The following is a 22,745-nucleotide window of genomic DNA, read 5'->3' on the forward strand; positions in this document are numbered from 1 at the left end:
CTTTGGCAGCTTATCTCTATCACTCTCCTCGGCGGTTGGCCCTGATCAGGGTTCACCTCCCCCTCCGCACCCAGCGTCCATTCTCCAACTGCAGTTCTGGGATGTTCAAATCCACCAACATTTCATTCCACCCCCATCCTGGCTGCGATGTCAGGTGGAGGTCGTTGCCCCAGGCGATGGCCAGCACGGACAGGCCACCAGACGGCCCACAGAGCCTGATCCAAATGCTGCTCAGGATCGCTGAGGACGTGGCTTGTGGAAGCAGCCCCCAGCACAGGGTATCCTACCTTCAGCCAATCAGAAACACAATCCAACCCCGAGAGAGCACTGAGGGAGCCCCACTCTGTCAGAGGGTCAGTACTGAGGGAGTGCCGCACTGTCAGAGGGTCAGTACTGAGGGAGCGCCGCACTGTCAGAGGGTCAGTACTGAGGGAGCCCCACTCTGTCAGAGGGTCAGTACTGAGGGAGCGCCGCACTGTCAGAGGGTCAGTACTGAGGGAGTGCCGCACTGTCAGAGGGTCAGTGCTGAGGGAGTGCCGCACTGTCAGAGGGTCAGTACTGAGGGAGTGCCGCACTGTCAGATAGTCAGTACTGAGGGAGTCCCGCACTGTCAGAGGGTCAGTACTGAGGGGGTGCTGCACTGTCAGAGAGTCAGTACTGAGGGAGTGCCGCACTGTCAGAGGGTCAGTACTGAGGGAGCCCCACTCTGTCAGAGGGTCAGTACTGAGGGAGTGCTGCACTGTCAGAGGGTCAGTACTGAGGGAGTGCTGCACTGTCAGAGGGTCAGCACTGAGGGAGTGCTGCACTGTCAGAGGGTCAGTACTGAGGGAGTGCCGCACTGTCAGAGGGTCAGTACTGAGGGAGTGCCGCACTGTCACAGGGTCAGTACTGAGGGAGTGCTGCACTGTCAGAGGGTCAGTACTGAGGGAGTGCTGCACTGTCAGAGGGTCAGTACTGAGGGAGTGCTGCACTGTCAGAGGGTCAGTACTGAGGGAGTGCAGCACTGTCAGAGGGTCAGTACTGAGGGAGTGCCGCACTGTCAGAGGGTCAGTACTGAGGGAGTGCCGCACTGTCAGAGGGTCAGTACTGAGGGAGTGCTGCACTGTCAGAGGGTCAGTACTGAGGGAGTACCGCACTGTCAGATAGTCAGTACTGAGGGAGCGCCGCACTGTCAGAGGGTCAGTGCTGAGGGAGTGCTGCACTGTCAGAGGGTCAGTACTGAGGGAGCGCCGCACTGTCAGAGGGTCAGTACTGAGGGAGTGCTGCACTGTCAGAGGGTCAGTACTGAGGGAGTGCTGCACGGTCAGAGGGTCAGTACTGAGGGAGTGCTGCACTGTCAGAGGGTCAGTACTGAGGGAGTGCTGCACGGTCAGAGGGTCAGTATTGAGGGAGTGCTGCACTGTCAGAGGGTCAGTACTGAGGGAGTGCTGCACTGTCAGAGGGTCAGTACTGAGGGAGTGCTGCACTGTCAGAGGGTCAGTACTGAGGGAGTGTTGCACTGTCAGAGGGTCAGTACTGAGGGAGTGCCGCACTGTCAGAGGGTCAGTACTGAGGGAGTGCCGCACTGTCAGAGGGTCAGTACTGAGGGAGTGCTGCACTGTCAGAGGGTCAGTACTGAGGGAGTGCTGCATTGTGGGAGGGTCAGTACTGAGGGAGTGCCGCACTGTCAGAGGGTCAGTACTGAGGGAGTGCTGCACTGTCAGAAGGTCAGTACTGAGGGAGTGCCGCACTGTCAGAGGGTCAGTACTGAGGGAGTGCTGCACTGTCAGAGGGTCAGTACTGAGGGAGCCCCACCCTGTCAGAGGGTCAGTATTGAGGGAGTGCCGCACTGTCAGAGAGTCAGTACCGAGGGAGTGCCGCACTGTCAGAGGGTCAGTACTGAGGGAGTGCTGCACTGTCACAGGGTCAGTACTGATGGAGTGCCGCACTGTCAGAGGGTCAGTACTGAGGGAGTGCCGCACTGTCAGAGGGTCAGTACTGAGGGAGTGCCGCACTGTCAGAGGGTCAGTACTGAGGGAGTGCTGCACTGTCAGAGGGTCAGTACTGAGGGAATACTGCACTGTCAGAGGGACAGTACTGAGGGAGTGCCGCACTGTCAGAGGGTCAATGCTGAGGGAGTGCCACACTGTCAGAGGGTCAGTACTGAGGGAATATGCACTGTCAGAGGATCAGTACTAAGGGAGTGCCGCACTGTCAGAGGGTCAGTACTGAGGGAGTGCCACACTGTCAGAGGGTCAGTACTGAGGGAGTGCTGCACTGTCAGAGGGTCAGTACTGAGGGAGAGCCGCACTGTCAGAGGGTCAGTACTGAGGGAATATGCACTGTCAGAGGATCAGTACTAAGGGAGTGCCGCACTGTCAGAGGGTCAGTACTGAGTGAGTGCTGCACTGTCACAGGGTCAGTGCTGAGGGAGTGCTGCACTGTCAGAGGGTCAGTACTGAGGGAATATGCACTGTCAGAGGATCAGTACTAAGGGAGTGCCGCACTGTCAGAGGGTCAGTACTGAGTGAGTGCTGCACTGTCACAGGGTCAGTGCTGAGGGAGTGCTGCACTGTCAGAGGGTCAGTACTGAGGGAGTGCTGCACTGTCAGAGGGTCAGTACTGGGGGAGTGCTGCACTGTCAGAGGGTCAGTACTGAGGGAGTGCCGCACTGTCAGAGGGTCAATACTGAGGGAGCCCCGCACTGTCAGAGGGTCAGTACTGAGGGAGCGCCGCACTGTCAGAGGGTCAGTACTGAGGGAGAGCCGCACTGTCAGAGGGTCAGTACTGAGGGAGAGCCGCACTGTCAGAGGGTCAGTACTGAGGGAGTGCCGCACTGTCAGAGGGTCAGTACTGAGGGAGTGCTGCACTGTCAGAGGGTCAGTACTGAGGGAGAGCCGCACTGTCAGAGGGTCAGTACTGAGGGAGTGCCGCACTGTCAGAGGGTCAGTACTGAGGGAGTGCTGCACTGTCAGAGGGTCAGTACTGAGGGAGTGCTGCACTGTCAGAGGGTCAGTACTGAGGGAGTTCCTCAATGGAGGAGGGCAGGTTGCGGGTCTTAATAAAATGGTGGAAATGGGTGACCCCTGGATGGCAGAGGTCCGTGTGGAGGGAGCGGAGGCGGTCAATCTGCGCGCTGGCGCAGGTACCGCGGGATAGGGCATCAGGAGGCTCGTTGAGCTTCCCAGGACGATACAAGGTTTCGTAGTTCTACAACTCGATCTGCCGCCGTAAGATCTTGTCATTCTTGATCTTGCCCCTCTGTGCATTATCGAACATGAAAGCTACTGACCGTTGGTCTGTGAGGAGGGTAAACCTCCTGCCGGCCAGATAGTGCCTCCAATATCGCACGGCTTCGACTATGGCCTGTGCCTCCTTTTCCACCAAAGAATGGCGGATTTCGGTAGCGTGGAGGGTCCGGGAGAAGAAGGCCACGGGTCTGCCCGCTTGGTTCAGGGTGGCCGCCAGAGCTACGTCAGACACGTCGCTCTTTACCTGGAATGGGAGGGACTCATCGATGGCGCGCATCATGGCCTTTGCGATATCCGCTTTGATGCGGCTAAAGGCCTGGCGGGCCTCCATCAACAGGGGAAAGGAGGTGGACTGGATGAGGGGGCGGGCTTTGTCGGCGTAGTTGGGGACCCACTGGGCGTAATATGAGAAGAAACCCAGGCAGCGTTTGAGGGATTTGGGGGTATTGGGGAGGGGGAGTTCCATCAGGGGGCGCATGCGTTCCGGGTCAGGGCCTATCACTCCGTTACGCACTACGTAGCCGAGGATGGCTAGACGGTCGGTGCTAAACACGTATTTATCCTTATTGTAAGTTAAATTAAGGAGTTTTGCGGTTTGGAGGAATTTCTGGAGGTTGGTGTCGTGGTCCTGCTGGTCGTGGCCGCAGATGGTGACGTTATCGAGATACGGGAAGGTAGCCCGTAATCCGTGCTTGTCGACCATTTGGTCCATCTCCCATTGGAAGACAGAGACTCCATTTGTGACACCAAATGGAACCCTGAGGAAGTGGTAGAGGCGCCCGTCAGCCTCGAACGCGGTGTACAGTCGGTCACTCGCGCGGATGGGGAGCTGGTGGTAGGCGGACTTAAGGTCCACCGTGGAAAAGACTTTGTACTTCGCGATCCTGTTAACCAGGTCGGAAATTCGGGGGAGAGGATACGCGTCCAGCTGCGTAAACCTGTTGATGGTCTGACTGTAATCGATGACCATCCGGTTTTTCTCCCCAGTCTGAACTACCAGCACTTGGGCTCGCCAGGGGCTGTTGCTGGCCTCCATGACTCCTTCCTTAAGGAGCCTCTGGACCTCGGTCCCGATGAAGGTCCGATCCTGGGCACTGTATCGTCTGCTCCTAGTGGCGACAGGTTTACAATCTGGGGTGAGATTAGCAAACAAGGAAGGGGGTTGAGGGACGTGAGGCTGCAAACAGTAAGAGGGGGAATAGGGCCGCCGAATTGAAAGGTCAAGCTCTGCAGGTTGCACTGGAAGTCCAGGCCCGAGAGTGCCGGAGCGCATAGACGGGGGAGGATGAGGAGTTTGAAGTTTTTGAAAACCCTCCCCTGGACCGTGAGGTCCGCTATGCAGCACCCGGTGATTTGGACGGAGTGCGAACCCGAGGCCAATTCAATCTTATGTTTAACTGGATGGATGGGGAGCGCGCAGCGTCTTACCGTGTCGGAATGGACAAAACTTTCCGTGCTCCCGGAGTCCAGTAGGCATTTCGTTTTGTGTCCGTTCAGCTGGATCATTGTCGTAGTCTTGGCGAGCGTGCGTGGTCGCGACTGGTCGAGTTTGATTGAAGCAAGTCGGGGTGAGAGTTCCAGATCATCCTCGGTGGCAGAGTAATCGCTGGCAGGGCCTTCCGTGTTGGCCCAAGATGGCGGTGCCCAGGACCCGCACGTGGAGTCGGGGTCCCAAGATGGCGGTGCCCAGGACCCGCACATAGCGTCCGGGGCCCAAGATGGCGGCGCCCAGGACCCGCACGTGGAGTCGGGGTCCCAAGATGGCGGTGCCCAGGACCCGCACGTGGAGCCGGGGCCCCAAGATGGCGGCGCCCAGGACCCGCACGTGGAGCCGGGGCCCCAAGATGGCGGCGCCCAGGACCCGCACGTGGAGCCGGGGCCCCAAGATGGTGGCGCCCGTGGGAGCCTCATGGCGGCTGGGGGCAGTGTCAGCGGTGTCCGCGAGCCGGTCGGGGCAGCTGGGAGCGAGGGTCGGGAGGACCGTGGGGCCGTTGCGGGAGCCGGGAGGCGGGCCGGAGAGGTTGGTGCGCGGCGCTGGGCCCTAGGGGGGCCCGGGGGGGGATCCGCGGTCGCTGCGCGGAACAGCAGCGACCGACTTGGTCTGGCAGACCACCGCGTACATAGAACATAGAACAGTACAGCACAGAACAGGCCCTTCGGCCCTCGATGTTGTGCCGAGCAATGATCACCCTACTCAAACTCACGTATCCACCCTATACCCGTAACCCAACAACCCCCCCCTTAACCTTACTTTTTATTAGAACACTACGGGCAATTTAGCCTGGCCAATCCACCTAACCCGCACATCTTTGGACTGTGGGAGGAAACCGGAGCACCCGGAGGAAACACGGGGAGGACGTGCAGACTCCACACAGACAGTGACCCAGCCGGGAATCGAACCGGGGACCCTGGAGCTAATTATAGATGTATGAGGCTAAATGACAGTTATTTGAAGGTAATGCCATTAAATTGCCCAAGGACAGGGGTAATAATAATATATTACTGGAGCTGTGAAGCATTTATGCTAACCACCATGCTACCCTGCTACCCTTGCTGCGTAGTGGCCCTTCTTCCCGCAGCTCTTACACAGAGCGGAGCGGGCCGGGCAGCGCGGGCGGGGGTGCTTGGAGAGACCACAGAAATAGCAACCGGGCCCCGCTAGTTTGTCGGAGCGACCCGCAGCGCGGGCTTGGGGGGGGGGGGGGTCGGAGCGACCCGCAGCGCGGGCTTGGGTGGGGGGGGGGTCGGAGCGACCCGCAGCGTGGGCTTGGGGGGGGTCGGAGCGACCCGCAGCGCAGGCTTGGGGGGGGGGGGTCGGAGCGACCCGCAGCGCAGGCTTGGGGGGGGGGGGGCGGAGCGACCCGCAGCGCAGGCCTGGGGGGGGGGGGGTCGGAGCGACCCGCAGCGCAGGCCTGGGGGGGGGGGGTCGGAGCGACCCGCAGCGCAGGCCTGGGGGGGGGGGGTCGGAGCGACCCGCAGCGCAGGCCTGGGGGGGGGGGGTCGGAGCGACCCGCAGCGCGGGTTTGGGGGGGGGGTCGGAGCGACCCGCAGCGCAGGCCTGGGGGGGGGTCGGAGCGACCCGCAACGCAGGCCTGGGGGGGGGGGGTCGGAGCGACCCGCAGCGCGGGCTTGGGGGGGGGGGGTCGGAGCGACCCGCAGCGCAGGCCTGGGGGGGGGTCGGAGCGACCCGCAGCGCAGGCCTGGGGGGGGGGTCGGAGCGACCCGCAGCGCAGGCCTGGGGGGGGGGGGGGTCGGAGCGACCCGCAGCGCGGGCTTGGGGGGGGTCGGAGCGACCCGCAGCGCAGGCCTGGGGGGGGTCGGAGCGACCCGCAGCGCAGGCTTGGGGGGGGGTTGGGGTCCACGGAGGATGGGGGTGGCGCGTGCCATGAAGTCCAGGGGGTTGCTGCGCGGCTGGGGGCGTATGCGCGGGCGTTCAGGTCAGCGACCTCCAGGGAGGTTGCCAGAGTCCGTGCCTCAGCTAGGCTGAGGGTGTTCTTCTCCAGCAATCGTTGGCGGATAGGAGGGGACTGCATGCCAGCAACGTAAGCGTCTCTGATTAGAAGTTCCATGTGCTCCGTCGCTGAAACTTGGAGACATGCGCACGTTCTCCCTAGAGCTGTGAGGGCTGGTAAAACTCATCGAGGGACTCACCAGGGAACTGCTGTCTGGTCGTCAGGAGATGCCGTGCTTAAACTTCGTTGACCGGCCGGAGAAAGTGTCCTTTGAGAATCTCCATGGCCGCATCATAATCGCTTTCATCCTGAATCATTGAGTATATCGCTGTGCCCACTCATGAGTGGAGGATGTGGAGTTTCTGCTCCTTGGTGGGTTTGCCGGATGCAGTTGTCAGGTAGCTATTAAAACACGCCTGCCAGTGTTTAAAGATTGCAGATGCATTTGCAGCATGTGGGCTGGTACGGAGGCAGTCAGGCTTGATGCAAAGCTCCATTCCAAAATTCTAGCTGATTAAATTGATGTACCATCAATTGGACTCGAGACACGATGAAGATCCAAACTGTGGCTTTAATCAGCTAGTTGTTAGCCCGGTGGTCGACTACAGAGTAAGGCCGACTGCCGGGAACTCTGGGTACTTATACCCTGCCTCGGAGGCGGGGTCTACTTGCCTCTCGGCCAATTGGTGAGCAGCCACATGACTAGTCGCAACCAGTCGGACGAGAGGCACATGACCAGCCAGAGCCAATGGGAAACCAATGCTCTGCAACAATGGCAGTGCTCCCATTCATACCACCACACCAGCCGACCTTCGCGACCTCCACCAGCCGACCTTTCCCACCTCCACCAGCCGACCTTTCCCACCTCCACCAGCCGACCTTTCCCACCTCCACCAGCCGACCTTTCCCCCCTCCACCAGCCGACCTTTCCCACCTCCACCAGCCGACCTTTCCCACCTCCACCAGCCGACCTTTCCCACCTCCACCAGCCGACCTTTCCCACCTCCACCAGCCGACCTTTCCCCCCTCTTCCAGCCGACCTTTCCCACCTCCACCAGCCGACCTTTCCCCCCTCCACCAGCCGACCTTTCCCCTCTCCACCAGCCGACCTTTCCCACCTCCCCCAGCCGACCTTTCCCCCCTCCACCAGCCGACCTTTCCCCCTCCACCAGCCGACCTTTCCCCCCTCCACCAGCCGACCTTTCCCACCTCCACCAGCCGACCTTTCCCCCCTCCACCAGCCGACCTTTCCCCCCTCCACCAGCCGACCTTTCCCCCCTCCACCAGCCGACCTTTCCCACCTCCACCAGCCGACCTTTCCCACCTCCACCAGCCGACCTTTCCCCCCTCCACCAGCCGACCTTTCCCCCCTCCACCAGCCGACCTTCGGGACCCACGCCGGCTGATCTTCGCGACCCACGCCGGCCGATCTTCGCGACCCACGCCGGCCAATCTTCGCGACCCACGCCGGCCGATCTTCGCGACCCACGCCGGCCGATCTTCGCGACCCACGCCGGCCGATCTTCGCGATCCACGCCGGCCGATCTTCGCGACCCACGCCGGCCGATCTTCGCGATCCACGCCGCCCGATCTTCGCGACCCACGCCGGCCGATCTTCGCGATCCACGCCGGCCGACTTTCGCGATCCACGCCGGCCGACTTTCGCGACCCACGCCGGCCGACTTTCGCGACCCATGCCAGCCAAACTTTGTGACCCACGCCGGCCACCCATCGCAACCCACGCCGGCCGACCTTCGCGACCCATGCCAGCCGACCTTCGCGACCCACGCCGACTGACATTCGCGACCCACACCAACCGACCTTCGTGACCCATGCCGACTGACATTCGCGACCCACAAAGGCTGACCTTCACGACACACGAAACCTGACCTTCATGAGTCAAGCCGCCCGACCTTCTGGACTCACGCCCCCCGACCTTCGGGACCCACGCCGCCCGACCTTCGCAACCCACGCCGGCCGACTTTCGAGACCAACGCCGGTCGACTTTCGCGACCCATGCCAGCCAAACTTCGTGACCCACGCCGGCCAACCATCGTGACCCACGCCGGCCAACCATCGCGACCCACGCCGGCCGATCTTCGTGACCCACGCCGGCCGACCTTCGTGACCCACGCCGGCCGACTTTCGCGACCCACGCCGGCCGACCTTCGCGACCCACGCCGACTGACATTCGCGACCCACACCAACCGACCTTCGTGACCCACGCCGACTGACATTCGCGACCCACAAAGGCTGACCTTCATGAGTCAAGCCGCCCGACCTTCAGGACCCATGCCAGCCGACCTTCGCGACCTACACCAGCTGACCTTCGAGAACTTTGAGACCCATGCCTACTGACCGTCGCTACCGACACCATCGACCTTCACGACCCACGTGGCCGACCTTCACGACCCATACCGCCCAACCTTCATGACCCACGCTGCCCGGCCTTCGGGACCCACGCTGACCGACCTTCAGGACCCATACCTGCCGACCTTCGCGACCCACGCTGCCCGACCTTTGGGACCCACGCTGCCCGACCTTCGCGACCCACGCTGCCCGACCTTCGGGACCCACGCTGCCCGACCTTCGCGACCCACAGTGCCCGACCTTTGGGACTCACACCTGCCGGCCTTCGGGACCCACGCTGCCCGACCTTCACGACCCACGCTGCCCGACCTTCGGGAACCACGCTGCCCGACCTTCGGGACCCACGCTGCCCGACCTTCGGGACCCACGCACCCCGACCTTCGGGACCCACGCTGCCCGACCTTCGGGACCCACGCTGCCCGACCTTCGGGACCCACGCCGGCCGACCTTCGGGACCCACGCCCCCCGACCTTCGGGACCCACGCTGCCCGACCTTCGGGACCCACGCCCCCCGACCTTCAGGACCCACGCTGCCCGACCTTCGGGACCCACGCCGGCCGACCTTCGGGACCCACGCTGCCCGACCTTCGGGACCCACGCTGCCCGACCTTCGGGACCCACGCTGCCCGACCTTCGGGACCCACGCTGCCCGACCTTCGGGACCCACGCTGCCCGACCTTCAGGACCCACGCCCCCCGACCTTCGGGACCCACGCTGCCCGACCTTCGGGACCCACGCTGCCCGACCTTCGGGACCCACGCTGCCCGACCTTCGGGACCCACGCCGCCCGACCTTCGGGACCCACGCTGCCCGACCTTCGGGACCCACGCTGCCCGACCTTCGGGACCCACGCTACCCGACCTTCGGGACCCACGCTGCCCGACCTTCGGGACCCACGCTACCCGACCTTCGGGACCCACGCCCCCCGACCTTCACGACCCACGCTGCCCGACCTTCACGACCCACGCTGCCCGACCTTCGGGACCCACGCTGCCCGACCTTCGGGACCCACGCCGGCCGACCTTCGGGACCCACGCTGCCCGACCTTCGGGACCCACGCCCCCCGACCTTCGGGACCCACGCTGCCCGACCTTCGGGACCCACGCCGGCCGACCTTCATGACCCACGCCCCCCGACCTTCGGGACCCACGCCGGCCGACCTTCGGGACCCACGCTGCCCGACCTTCGGGACCCATGCCGGCCGACCTTCGGGACCCACGCCGCCCGACCTTCGGGACCCTCGCTGCCCGACCTTCGGGACCCACGCCGCCCGACCTTCGGGACCCACGCCGCCCGACCTTCGGGACCCACGCTGCCCGACCTTCAGGACCCACGCTGCCCGACCTTCAGGACCCACGCTGCCCGACCTTCACGACCCACGCTGCCCGACCTTCGGGACCTACACTGCCCGACCTTCGGGATCCACGCTGCCCGACCTTCGGGATCCACGCCGGCCGACATTCGTGACCTATGTGGTTGACCTTCACGACCTACAGCAGCTGAACTTTGGGATCCACACCTGACAACCTTTGCGACTCATGCCTGCGTACATTCGGGACCCACGCCGGCCGACTTTCGGGATACACCATTTACTCTTACCTTTATTGCGAGGGGGGAGCCTGCTTGGTCGTCACAATCTCCTCCAATCAGGTTAACAGGAGTAGAGGGCAATGTGTATATCAGGTGCAAAGTGGCTGGTTTAGCTCACCAGGCTAATTCGCTGGCTTTTAAAGCAGACCAAGCAGGCCAGCAGCACGGTTCAATTCCCATACCAGCATCCCTGAACAGGTGCCGGAATGTGGCGACTAGGGGCTTTTCACAGTAACTTCATTGAAGCCTACTCGGGACAATAAGCGATTTTCATTTCATTTCCTTGGTGAATACCGATGCAAAGTACTCATTAAGAAGCTCACTCATTTCCTCTGAGTCCACGCATAAATTCCCTCTTTTGTTTTTGAGTGGTCCAATCCTTTCTCTAGTTACCCTCTTGCTCCTTATATACAAATAAAAGGCTTTGGGATTTTCCTTAACCCTGTTAGCCAAAGATATTTCATGACCCCTTTTAGCCCTCTTTATTGCGCGTTTGAGATTTGTCCTACTTTCCCGATATTCCTCCAAAGCTTCATCAGTTTTGAGTCACCTCGATCTTACATATGGGCTGGTTTAGCTCACTTGGCTAAATCGCTGGCTTTTAAAGCAGACCAAGTAGGCCAGCAGCACGGTTCAATTCCCGTACCAGCCTCCCCGGACAGGCGCAGGAATGTGGCGACTAGGGGCTTTTCACAGTAACTTCATTGAAGGCTACGTGTGACAATAAGCGATTTTCATTTTTCATTTCAAGTTCAGCTGGATCCTTTGGGCCGTTTTAATGAAAATGGAAAATCCAACCGTGCATCGTGAAGGTCTAGAGCAACAAAATGCTTGTTTTACTCAGCACTGGATACTCCAGGGAGAGGCTACACCAGAATGCTGACAGCCTGATGGGCTTTTGGCACATTTTTTATGTGATGTCACAGGTCAGGTACAGCAGCTGAGTCTTTTCATTTGGAGCCAGCTGTAAGGTTTTAACTGACTCTGGGGTCTCGACCTCAAAAGGAAATTTCAAAATCTGAAACTTCTCCAGTACTTCCCTGCGTATAACACATATGGACTTTGCATCCTTATTTGCATTGGCACAATTGACAAAACCATATCTCAAGAAATCATCTATAACTGAGTTAAGTTTCTTCTTCGTAGGCTGTTAACCAGAGGCCCTGGAGCTCTAGACAGGGCTAACACCAGCACTGCTCTGTCCTGCCCTGGACTCTGCTGAGCAGCTCTCTCCAGCAGATTCTGTTGTGAGATTCTGTCCAATCGGTAAACTGTCTATTTGAGTCTCTGGCCATCTCTTATCATCTTCACAGTTCACTAAGCAGCTGAAAAGCAACACAGCTGCGTGATCTGGTGCCAAAAGCACGTACCAGATGGGTGATAGATGTCAAGTATATGTACAGAGCGTGTTACCTGCCCATATGCTGCTGCTTCTGGCTGGTGGACTCCACACAGCCACAATTATTTTCAGTTAAAATGTGGGTGCGGCTGCCATTCTCAATCTAGAATCTGGTAGCTACCATTAGACACGTCTCTAATCACCGTGGGAACGGAGCGACCGATCGCTCATCAGCCTTCCTGAAACCCTGTCCTAGTGGATGGGTCCTCATTGTGTCATCACCGACTCCACAGAGATCAGGGCGCCATCTATCAAGGATGCTCCAATCACTGCAGCCAAAGGCATGTATCCCAGGGAAGGCTATACTTACCGCTGTACTCCCGGAGGGACCCTCTCCACTCATTCCTATCTGGCCAAACCTGTTATAAACCTCACCGACGTGAATATCTACTGAGAGGGTACATGCAGCTTGGGGCCGCTAATATGCAAATCTATTCCAATCAGGTTCACGCCTTCCATCAGCGACGAGTAAAGGGGAAAACCAGAAAACGCGATCGCTCTAGCGAGAAGCGCGTTTCCCGAATCCCGTGGGATTTCCTGCCCGTGCTGCCGATCCCATGCACAGCTAGTGCGGGCTCCAAAATTCCCCCTCCCCCCCCCCCCCCCCCCACAGTTCCCAGCTGGTGCCCGTTCTTGGCAAACTCCTCCGTGGTTCTGGCTCTGACCCCTAACCTGCAAAGTGTTGATGAATTTTCAGCAGCTCCAGATCGGCAGAGGTCTCATGGGTGGGATTCTCCGCTTGCCGACGCCGGAATCGTGTTCGGCAGACGGCCAGAGAATCCCCGTTGATACCGGAATGGGGGCGGAGCCGTTATTCCGATGCTCCGCCCCCTCACTAACGGCGTACACAGTGAGTGCGCCGCACGCCGTATTGACGGCCTCAGGATGTCACCTGAGGCCCTCTCCCAGTGCTCCGCCCCCAATGGGCTGAGTCCCTGACGGCGTGGGACATGTGTGCTCACACCATTCGAGGACCTCACGTGGCAGCTGCAGACTCAGCCCAGCGCCGCCACAGCCGGGGGCGGGGGAGCCGTTCTGCTGGCGGGGGGGCCTTCGTCCGGGACTGGAGGGACTGGTGTGGGGGTGGTCCAGGGGGTGGTGGGGGTGGTCCGGGGGGTGGTGGGGGTGGTCCGGGGGGTGGTGAGGCTGGTCACAGGGGAGCAGTTCCTGGCAGGCTGTGTCCATGCATGTTGCAAGGCGCAGCTGCCGTGCACATGCGTGGCCACGGACCCGGATATTCTCCGGCCGTATCCGCAGGGAAAGCCGGGGGGGGGGGTGGGGGGGGGTTTACGCTGCACAGCTGCTAAACCCCCACCCGGCACAGCCGCAGGATCGGAGAATCCAGGCCCATATCTCTGCCAACACCTGGACAATAACATTCACACTGTCAGTTTGTGTTTCTGCAAAGCTTGTGTTATGGGCCAGGGTTTAGAGAACCCCAAAGTGTATCATGGAGTTCACCTGACCAACAACTTTTACTAGATTGTGGTATGGGGAGCACACGGCCCACACTACAGGATGGTACAGCAGAAATGGAAAAGTATTTTTTAGAAGCAAAACAATGTTTATTCTCTGAACTCAAGTTAACCTTTTGAAAACATACAATGAACATCTTAGCAACCATTAATTCAAATACAACCCCCAAAGAATACAACACTAAGTAATCCTTAAGATGTCCTTTTAACATCCATACGACTTAAAACACCTTCAAACAGAAAGACATCAGGCTTAACTTCACTATTGTCATGTGAGAGTACCTTTAAGAAATGGATGTTTAAACAATGTACCTTTAAGAAATGAGCCAGCTCATATTACTGAAGTGATGTCAGAGGGTGGAGGGAGCTGAGCTCACTTCTGCTTTTAGTTTCAGTTTGCGAGAGAGCAGCTGAAAAGTGCCTGGCTGGTTTGCTGAGGGCTGTTTGAAAGGTGAAAGCCAGTTTTGAGGAAAAGAGCTTGGGTGTGTCTGTGTTTGCAGTGAGCTGGATCTGCTGTGATCTCTGCCAGGAAAGACTATCTCTGAATCATTTGGGTGATTTAAACTCATAATAGTGATGTCTTTAACCTGATCTGTTTCTGTTTAAAGGTGTTAAGTCTTTTGGAGATTTGAAGGAACATTTTGAGGGATTATTTAGTGTTGTATTATTTTCGGGGTTATCTTTGAAGTAAGGGGTGTTAAGTGATCCAATGTTTATTTAAAAGGTTAAGGTGAATTCATGGAATAAACATTGTTTTGTGTTTAAAAACCCACGTGTCCATAATTGTAATACCACAGCTGGAGATCAAGCTGTGTGTTCAAAAGCAACAATACATTAAAGGGAGAGGCTGGTTGAACTCCATGATACATTTTGGGGTTCTGAAAACGCCGCTCCCATAACACTAGTGAGAATATTTATAATTCTGAATTCACCAAATGATCAAGAGATAGTCTGTTGATGGCAGAGAGAACAGCAGTACACCTGCTTGGTCTGGCTTCAGCTCCAACACTGAAAACGAAACTAAAATGCAGCCTGCAGCCTGCTCAAAAGCGAAAGTAAAAAGCTGACAGACAGCCCAGCTCCACCCACTCTCTGACATCACTGATACCACGCATTTCTTAAAGGTACATTTCATAAACACCCATTTCTTAAAGGTACTCTCACATGACACTTGGCTTTGAGGGGCTAATTCAGCATTCACTTCCCAATGGGGAACTGGCTCGGAGGGCTGAATCTGCTGAGCTGGAGGGATTGAGCAGCGGCAGTGGGATTCCTTGGGAAGCTCCTTGAAAGAACCAGCAGAGTGTGACAGGCTGAATGGCCTCTATCTCGCTCTGACTGCCCTCCCAGTTTTGTTTTTATAACATTTCCTGGCGTTTCTTCTGGTAAATCACTGAGTGGGCCACAGAGAGAAAATAACGGCAGCTTTACAGACTAGGCCGAGATTTAAGGATTATGTTAATCTGAGGAGATTTGTGCACATTAGACATTAGAACAGCAAATGTCTAAAAATAAAGGGACGATTAACGCAAATGATCACTGCATCAGAAATCACAGAGCTTCTAAATTAATTTCTCTTCAATCCATCTGTGTGAATCGTGCAGGCCCTGATAAACTCTCTAAATCGCTGTGGGCAGGCACCAAGCCCATTGCAATGAACCAGGAACAGCTGTTACTCCATTTTGCAAAGTAAGTAAATCTCGATTCACTCCCATTCCAGGAGGAATGTGAGGTTTTCCAGGGGTTGGGAGCAGGAGAACAGGCTGGTGCTTCGGGGGAGGGGGCTTGGCAATTCGAGCGGAACGGGAAGATTGAGAATTCCACGGACCATTAAAAACCAGGGGGCAGACAGAAACCCTTCATTCCAGAGGCTCTGGAATGTTGGGAGATCCTTGTGGCCCAGTTGGCCGTGTATCTGAGACAGAGGCTCTGGGTGCAAGTCTGACCCAAAAACCGACGACCCTAGGAAGGTGCAATCAGAAAGCAGCCAGTTATCAACCTGTAACACAAGGGCAGGCGGAAAGAGTGGGAGCCGTTCCTGATCAGAGTGGTGATGGAAGGAAATTGCAGCCTAACCATCTCTACCCGTAACTCTAGGCTGTTACGTTCTGTCAAGGTGCCACAGCAACTCTGGTGGGGGTGGGGGGCGGTGGGGGAGTGGGGGGGGGGGGGGGGGGGGTGAATCAGGTTGGTTCGACCCCTGTTCTGGCCGGTCAGAGTTGGGACCTGCCTCGTTGACCTACCCCGGGTGAGGAAGAGGACAGATAATTCCCAAAAGATAATTAAATCTCGGCGTTTTCCGACAGGACGGCAAGTTAGGTTCCAGCTCTTTACACACACGACTGTGTGGCAAAATCTGGCTCCAACTACATCTACAGGTTTGCTGAAGTCACGATGTCGGACCTCGAACAATGACAAGTCAGAATACAGGAGGGAGATGGAGAATTTAGTGGAGTAATAAAAATAATAATAATAGCTTATTGTCACAAGTAGGCTTCAAATGAAGTTACTGTGAAAAGCCCCTAGACGCCACATTCCGGCGCCTGTTTGGGGAGGCCGGTATGGGAATTGAACCCACGCTGCTGGCCTTGTTCTGCATTATAAGCCAGCTGTTTAGCCCACTGTGTTAAACCAGCCCCAGAGTGGTGTAGCAACAACAATCTCTCCCTCAATGCCAGCAAAACTAAAGAGCTGGTCATTGACTTCAGGAAGCAAAGTACTGTACACACCCCTGTCAGTATCAACGGGGCCGAGGTGGAGATGGTTAGCAGTTTCTAATTCCTAGGGGTGCACATCACCAACAATCTGTCCTGGTCCACCCACGTCGGCGCTATCACCAGGAAAGCACAACAGCGCCTATATTTCCTCAGGAAACTAAGGAAATTCGGCATGTCCACATCAACCCTTCCCAACTTTTACAGATGTACCATAGAAAGCATCCTATCTGGCTGCATCACAGCCTGGTATGGCAACTGCTCGGCCCAGGACCGCAAGAAACTTCAGAGAGTCGTGAATACCGCCCAGTCCATCACACAAACCTGCCTCCCATCCATGGACTCCATCTACACCTCCCACTGCCGGGGGAAAGCGGGCAGCATAATCCAGGATCCCTCCCACCCAGCTTACTCACTTTTCCAACTTCTTCCATCGGGCAGGAGATACAGAAGTGGGTAAAGTTTACTCATGTGTACCAGAAGGAGCAGGTAAGAAATCACAATTTTAAGAGATAGGGGAGCTAGTCAATCTTTAATGGTAATTGATGAGGGGTTATCTGGTTTGGGAAGAATATTGGCAGAAAAGGTGGTAATATTTGGAATTCAGGGTGAGAGGAGTAGAGTTCCATTATATAAGGTAAGTCTGAACACGCACGAACAGACTCAAAAACAGCTTCTTCCCCGCTGTTACCAGACTCCTAAACAACCCTCTAATGGACTGACCTGATCTCTTCACATCTTCCCTACTGAGTAGTACTACACTCCTGCATGCTTCACCCGATGCCCGTGTCTATGTATTTACATTGTGTATTTTATGTTTTCCCTATTATGTATTTTTTTTCATGTGCGGAATGATCTGTTTGAGCTGCAGGCAGAACAATACTATTCACTGTACCTCGGTACACATGACAATAAACAAATTCAATCCAATCCCTTAGGAGCATTGACATACAGCAGGCTCTGGGCTTTCACGTCCATATTTCCATGAAAGTGGCAATACAGATGGAAAAGGTGGTCTAGAAGGCACACGGCATGCCGGGGTATTGAGTACAAGAGTTGGCAGGTCACTTTACAGTTGCGTCAAACGTTAGTTAGGCCACATTTGGAATATTCCAAGTAGTTCTGGTTGCCGCACTGCCAGAATGTTTTGGAGAGAATGCAAAGAAGGTTTATCAGGATGTTGCCTGGTCTGGTGGGTACAGTAAGAAGTCTGACAACACCAGGTTAAACTCCAACAGTATTGTTTCAAATCACTAGCTTTCGAAGCGCAGCTCCTTCCTCAGGTGAATGAAGAGATGGGTTCCACAAACACATATAGAGACAAAGTCAAAGATGCATTGAGGGTGTTAGTTATGACGTGGGATTGGATAAACTTGGGGTTATTTCCGTTGGAAAGACGGAGGCTGAGAGGAGACCTGATTGAGGTCGACAAAATTAAGAGAGATATAGACAGGGTGAATAGTCAGAAGCTTTTTCCCAGGGGGAAGACTCAATTACAAGGGTCACAGGTTCAAGGTGAGAGAGGGAAAGTTTAGGGGAGATGTGCGTGAAAATCTTTCACGCAGAGGGTGGTTGGTGCCTTGAAAGTGCTGCCAGTGCAGAAGGCAGGTACGATAGCAATGTTTCAGATGTATCTTGACAGACACATGAACGGACGGCAAATGGAGGGATACACATCATTTGGGCAATAAGTGGTAGGTGGAAATCAGGCTGGGTGGGCTGAAGGGCCTGTTCCTGTTCTTTGTCCTTGTTCTTTGTTCTAGCCCAAGCTTTTACAATGGTTTATTACACATCAGGCACCCAAAAGATTTGTTGCCTTTCAAACAAAGTTTCTTTTAAAAACATGACTTCAAAAACCAAAGAGCAAAGAACAAAGAAAAGTACAGCACAGGAACAGCCCCTAAATTCTTCTACACTTCCTGGGTCCGTATCCCTCTATTCCCATCCTATTCATGTATTTGTCAAGATGCCCCTTAAATGTCACTATCGTCCCTGCTTCCACCACCTCCTCCGGCAGCGAGTTCCAGGCACCCACTACCCTCTGTGTAAAAAACTTGCCTCGTACATCTCCTCTAAACCTCGCCCCTCGCACCTTAAACCTATGCCCCCTAGTAATTTACCCCTCTACCCTGGGGAAAAGCCTCTGACTATCCACTCTGTCTATGCCCCTCATAATTTTGTAGACCTTTATCAGATCGCCCCTCAACCTCCTTCGTTCCAGTGAGAACACACCGAGTTTATCCAACCTCTCCTCATAGCTAATGCCCTCCATACCAGGCAACATCCTGGTAAATCTCCTCTGCACCCTCTCTAAACCCTCCACATCCTTCTGGTAGTGTGGCGACCAGAATTGAACACTATACTCCAAGTGTGGCCTAACTAAGGTTCTACACAGCTGCAACATGACTTGCCAATTCTTATACTCAATGCCCCGGCCAATGAAGGCAAGCATGCCGTATGCCTTCTTGACTACCTCTCCACCTCTGTTGTCCCTTTCAGTGACCTTTGGACCTGTACACCTAGATTTCTCTGACTGTCAATACTCTTGAGGGTTCTACCATTCACTGTATATTCCCTACCTGCATTAGACCTTCCAAAATGCATTACTTCACATTTGTCCGGATTAAACTCCATCTGCCATCTCTCCGCCCAAGTCTCCAAATGATCTAAATCCTGCTGTATCCTCTGACAGTCCTCATCGCTATCCGCAATTCCACCAACCTTTGTGTCGTCCGCAAACTTCGTAATCAGACCAGTTACATTGTCCTCCAAATCATTTATATATACTACGAACAGCAAAGGTCCCAGCACTGAACGCTGTGGAACCCTTCAGCAGTCAAACACATTCTAATCCAGGCTTTTAACCCTTACTTCACCAAATCCTCAAAATCCAATATATCTAAAATCCGACATTCATCACACCTCCCTCTTTAAAAACAATGAATTAGCAATATGAAACGATGGCTTCATTTTCCAAAGCCTTTCAACTCTAAACAGTTCTCATTACTAAACACAACTTATAAGATGCTTATCATATTGCATTTAAACATGCAAATGCAAACATGGTACCATGGCTGGCTCTGCTGCACAGGAGGGCAGGAAAAAGAGTGGTAGAGCTATAGTGATAGGGGATTCGATTGTAAGGGGAGTAGACAAGTGTTTCTGCGGACGCAAATGAGACTCCAGGAGGGTATGTTACCTCCTGGGTGTAAGGACATTCTAAAGGGGGTGGGTGAACAGCCAGCTGTCGTGGTGCATATAGGCACCAACGATATAGGTTAAAAAAAACAGGATAATGTCCTACATGCTGAATTCAGGGAGTTAGGAGATAAACTGAAAAGTAGGACCTCAACGGTAGTAATCTCGGGATTGCTACCAGTGCCAATTGCTAGTCATAGTAGGAATGACAGGATAGACAGGATGATTGCGAAGCTCGAGACATGGTGCAGGAGGGAGGGATTGAGATTTTTGGGACATTGGAATCGGTTCTGGGGGAGGTGGGACTATTACAAATTGGACGGTCTACAGCTGGGCAGGACTGGAACCGATGTCCTGGAGGGGTGTTTGCTAGCGATGTTGGGGAGGATTTAAAGCAATATGGCAGGGGGATGGGAACCAATGCAGGAAGTCGGAGGGTAGTAAAGAGGGGATTGAAATAATAGTCTGTAAGGAGAAAAGTGGAAGGCAGAGAAACAGATTGAACTGCATTTATTTCAATGCCAGAGGCCTAACGGACAAGGCAGATTAATCAGGGCATGGATAGGTACATGGGACTGGGATATTTTAGCTATTACTGAAACATGGCTAAAGGAGGGGCAGGACTGGCAGCTCAATGTTCCGGAGTACAGATTGTCATGTGAGAGTACCTTTAAGAAATTGTGTGTTTATAAAATAGCTGTAGGGATGTACCTTTAAGAAATGGGTGTTTATCAGTGATGTCAGAGTGTGGGTGGAGCTGGGCTGTCTGCTTTCAGTTTTGCTTTGGGCTGTCTGCAAAGGCTGTGTTTAGTTTCATTTTAGATTTGGAGAAGCTGCAGTCACAGCAAGATGTGTATGAATCTCTGCAAGCTAAAGAATGTTCATTTGATGATTTCAAAGTGATAACTGCTCTCAGCAGAGAAGTTAAACCTGATGTCTTTCTGTAAAAAAGTTTTTTTTTGGTGTTGCAATGAAAGATTAAGAGTTACTGATAGAGTACTGTATTCTTTGGGGATTTATTGGTGTTGATAGTTGTTAAGATGTTTACTGTGGGTTTATAAAGTGTTAACTGGTTTCATAAATAAACATTGTTTTAATTTAAAAGTATTTAAACTCTCTGTTCACTACACCTGTAAGGTAGGCCCGTGTGCTCCCCATAACCACAATCTATTAAAACCTGTGGGTCAGGAGAACTCCATGATACACTTTGGGATTCTCTCAACCCTGGCCCATAGCAAATTGGGTGCTCGTCCGGGATAAAAGTCTATCCATTGGATTGGCTTAGTGAATTTAAAAACAGTGAGTGGTGAGCACATTGTGGTTGCTTTTCAGGTGTGGTATTCCAGTTTAAGTGGGGAGTGTGTTGTGGACAATGGCTCTTTCAGAGGTTCAGAGTTTTTGGGGGTGGAGATGGTCACACGCAGTACCTTATGGACAGAGACTAAAAACAGGCTTTAGATATGGCATAAACATTGCAGTTAACATTACCTGACAGAATGCGAAAAGAAGAGATATTTACCGCAGTAGCTGAGCATTTAAAATTACCTGAGATACAGTCTGACTCAGTGGAAATGGCAACGATCCAGTTGCAGATGAAGCAACTTGAACATGAAAAAGAATTAAAGCATCTTGAATACGCAATGAGAGAAAAAGAAGAGAAAAGGAGATACAGATCAGGGAAAACGAAAAGGAGACAGTAGAAAGAGAAAAAGAAAGAATAATCCGAGCAGAACGAAAAGTTGTGGATCAGGTGAACTCCATGATACACTTTGGGGTTCTCTCAACCCTGACCTACAGCAAGATGCTGTCGGAAAGATAGACCAGGAGATAGGAGAGGAGGGGGAGTTGGGTTTTTGATTAGGTTCAGTATCACGGTAATACAGAGAGAGGATATATCCGAGGGTTCGCCCACTGAGTCTATATGGGTAGAAATGAAAAATAAGAAGGGTGAGATCACTTTGATAGGACTGTACTATAGGCCCTGAAATAGTCAGCGTGATATTGAGGTGAAAATATGTAAGGAGATGACAGATAGCTGCCGGAAAAATAGGGTGGGAATAGTTGGGGAATTTAACTTTCCCAACATTAACTGGGACAGCCACAGCACGAGGGGTTTGGATGGAGAGAAGTTTGTTGAGTGTATTCAGGAAGAATTCCTCATTCAATATGTGGATGACCCGACCAGAGAGGGGGCAAAACTTAACCTCCTCTTGGGGAATAAGGAAGGTCAGGTGACAGAAGTGTTGGTGAGGGATCACTTTGGGATCAGTGACCATAATTCCATTAGTTTTAAAATGACTATGGAGAATGATAGTTCCGGCCCAAAATTGGGGCGAGGCCAATTTCGGGAGTATTAGGCCGGAACTTTCAAAAGTTGATTGGGGGAGGAGCCTATTTACAGGCAAGGGGACAGCTGGTAACTGGGAGTCTTTCAAAAAGGTGTTAACTGGGGTTCAGGGTGAGCACATTCCTCTTAGAGTGAAGGGTAAGGCTGGGAGAAGGAGGGAACCCTGGATGACTCGGGATATTAAAGCCATGGTCAAAAGGAAGAAGGAGGCATATAACAGGCTGAGGCAGCTGGGATCAAGTGGATCCCTTGAAGAGTACAGGGCTTGTCGGAGTAGAGTTAAGAGAGAAATCAGGAGGGCAAAAAGGGGACATGAGATTGTCTTGGCAGAGAAGGCAAATGGAAATCCAAAGAGCTTTTTCAGATACATAAAGGGTAAAAGGGTGAGTAGGGAGAGGGTAGGGTCTCTTCAGGATAAACAGGGTTATCTATGTGCAGATCCACAAGGGATTGGAGAGGTCCTAAATGAATATTTCTCGTCCGTATTTACTGTTGAGAAAGGCAGGAATGTTTGGGAAATTGGGGAAATAAAAAGTGATGCCTTGAGGAATGTACATATTACAGAGAAGGAGGTGCTGGAGGTATTAACGCCCATCAAGATAGATAAATCCCAGGGACCTGACAAAATGTATCCCAGGGCATTGTGGGAGGCTAGGGAGGAAATTATCGGCCCCCTAGCTGAGATATTTAAATCATCAACAGCCACAGGAGAGGTGCCTGAAGATTGGAGGGTAGCAAATGTTGTGCCCTTGTTTAAGAAGAGCTGTAGGGATAAGCCTGGGAACTACAGACCGGTTAGCCTGACTTCTGTAGTGGGTAAATTGTTAGAAGATATTCTGAGGGACAGGATCTACAGGCATTTAGACAGGCAAGGGCTAATTAGGGAAAGTCAGCCTGGCTTTGTGAGGGGAAAATCATGTCTCACCAATTTGTATTTTTTGAAGGGGTAACCAAGAAGGTAGATGAGGGC

This window comes from Scyliorhinus canicula, chromosome 6, assembly GCF_902713615.1.
Source record: "Scyliorhinus canicula chromosome 6, sScyCan1.1, whole genome shotgun sequence".
In the NCBI taxonomy this organism is placed as follows: Eukaryota; Metazoa; Chordata; class Chondrichthyes; order Carcharhiniformes; family Scyliorhinidae; genus Scyliorhinus; species Scyliorhinus canicula.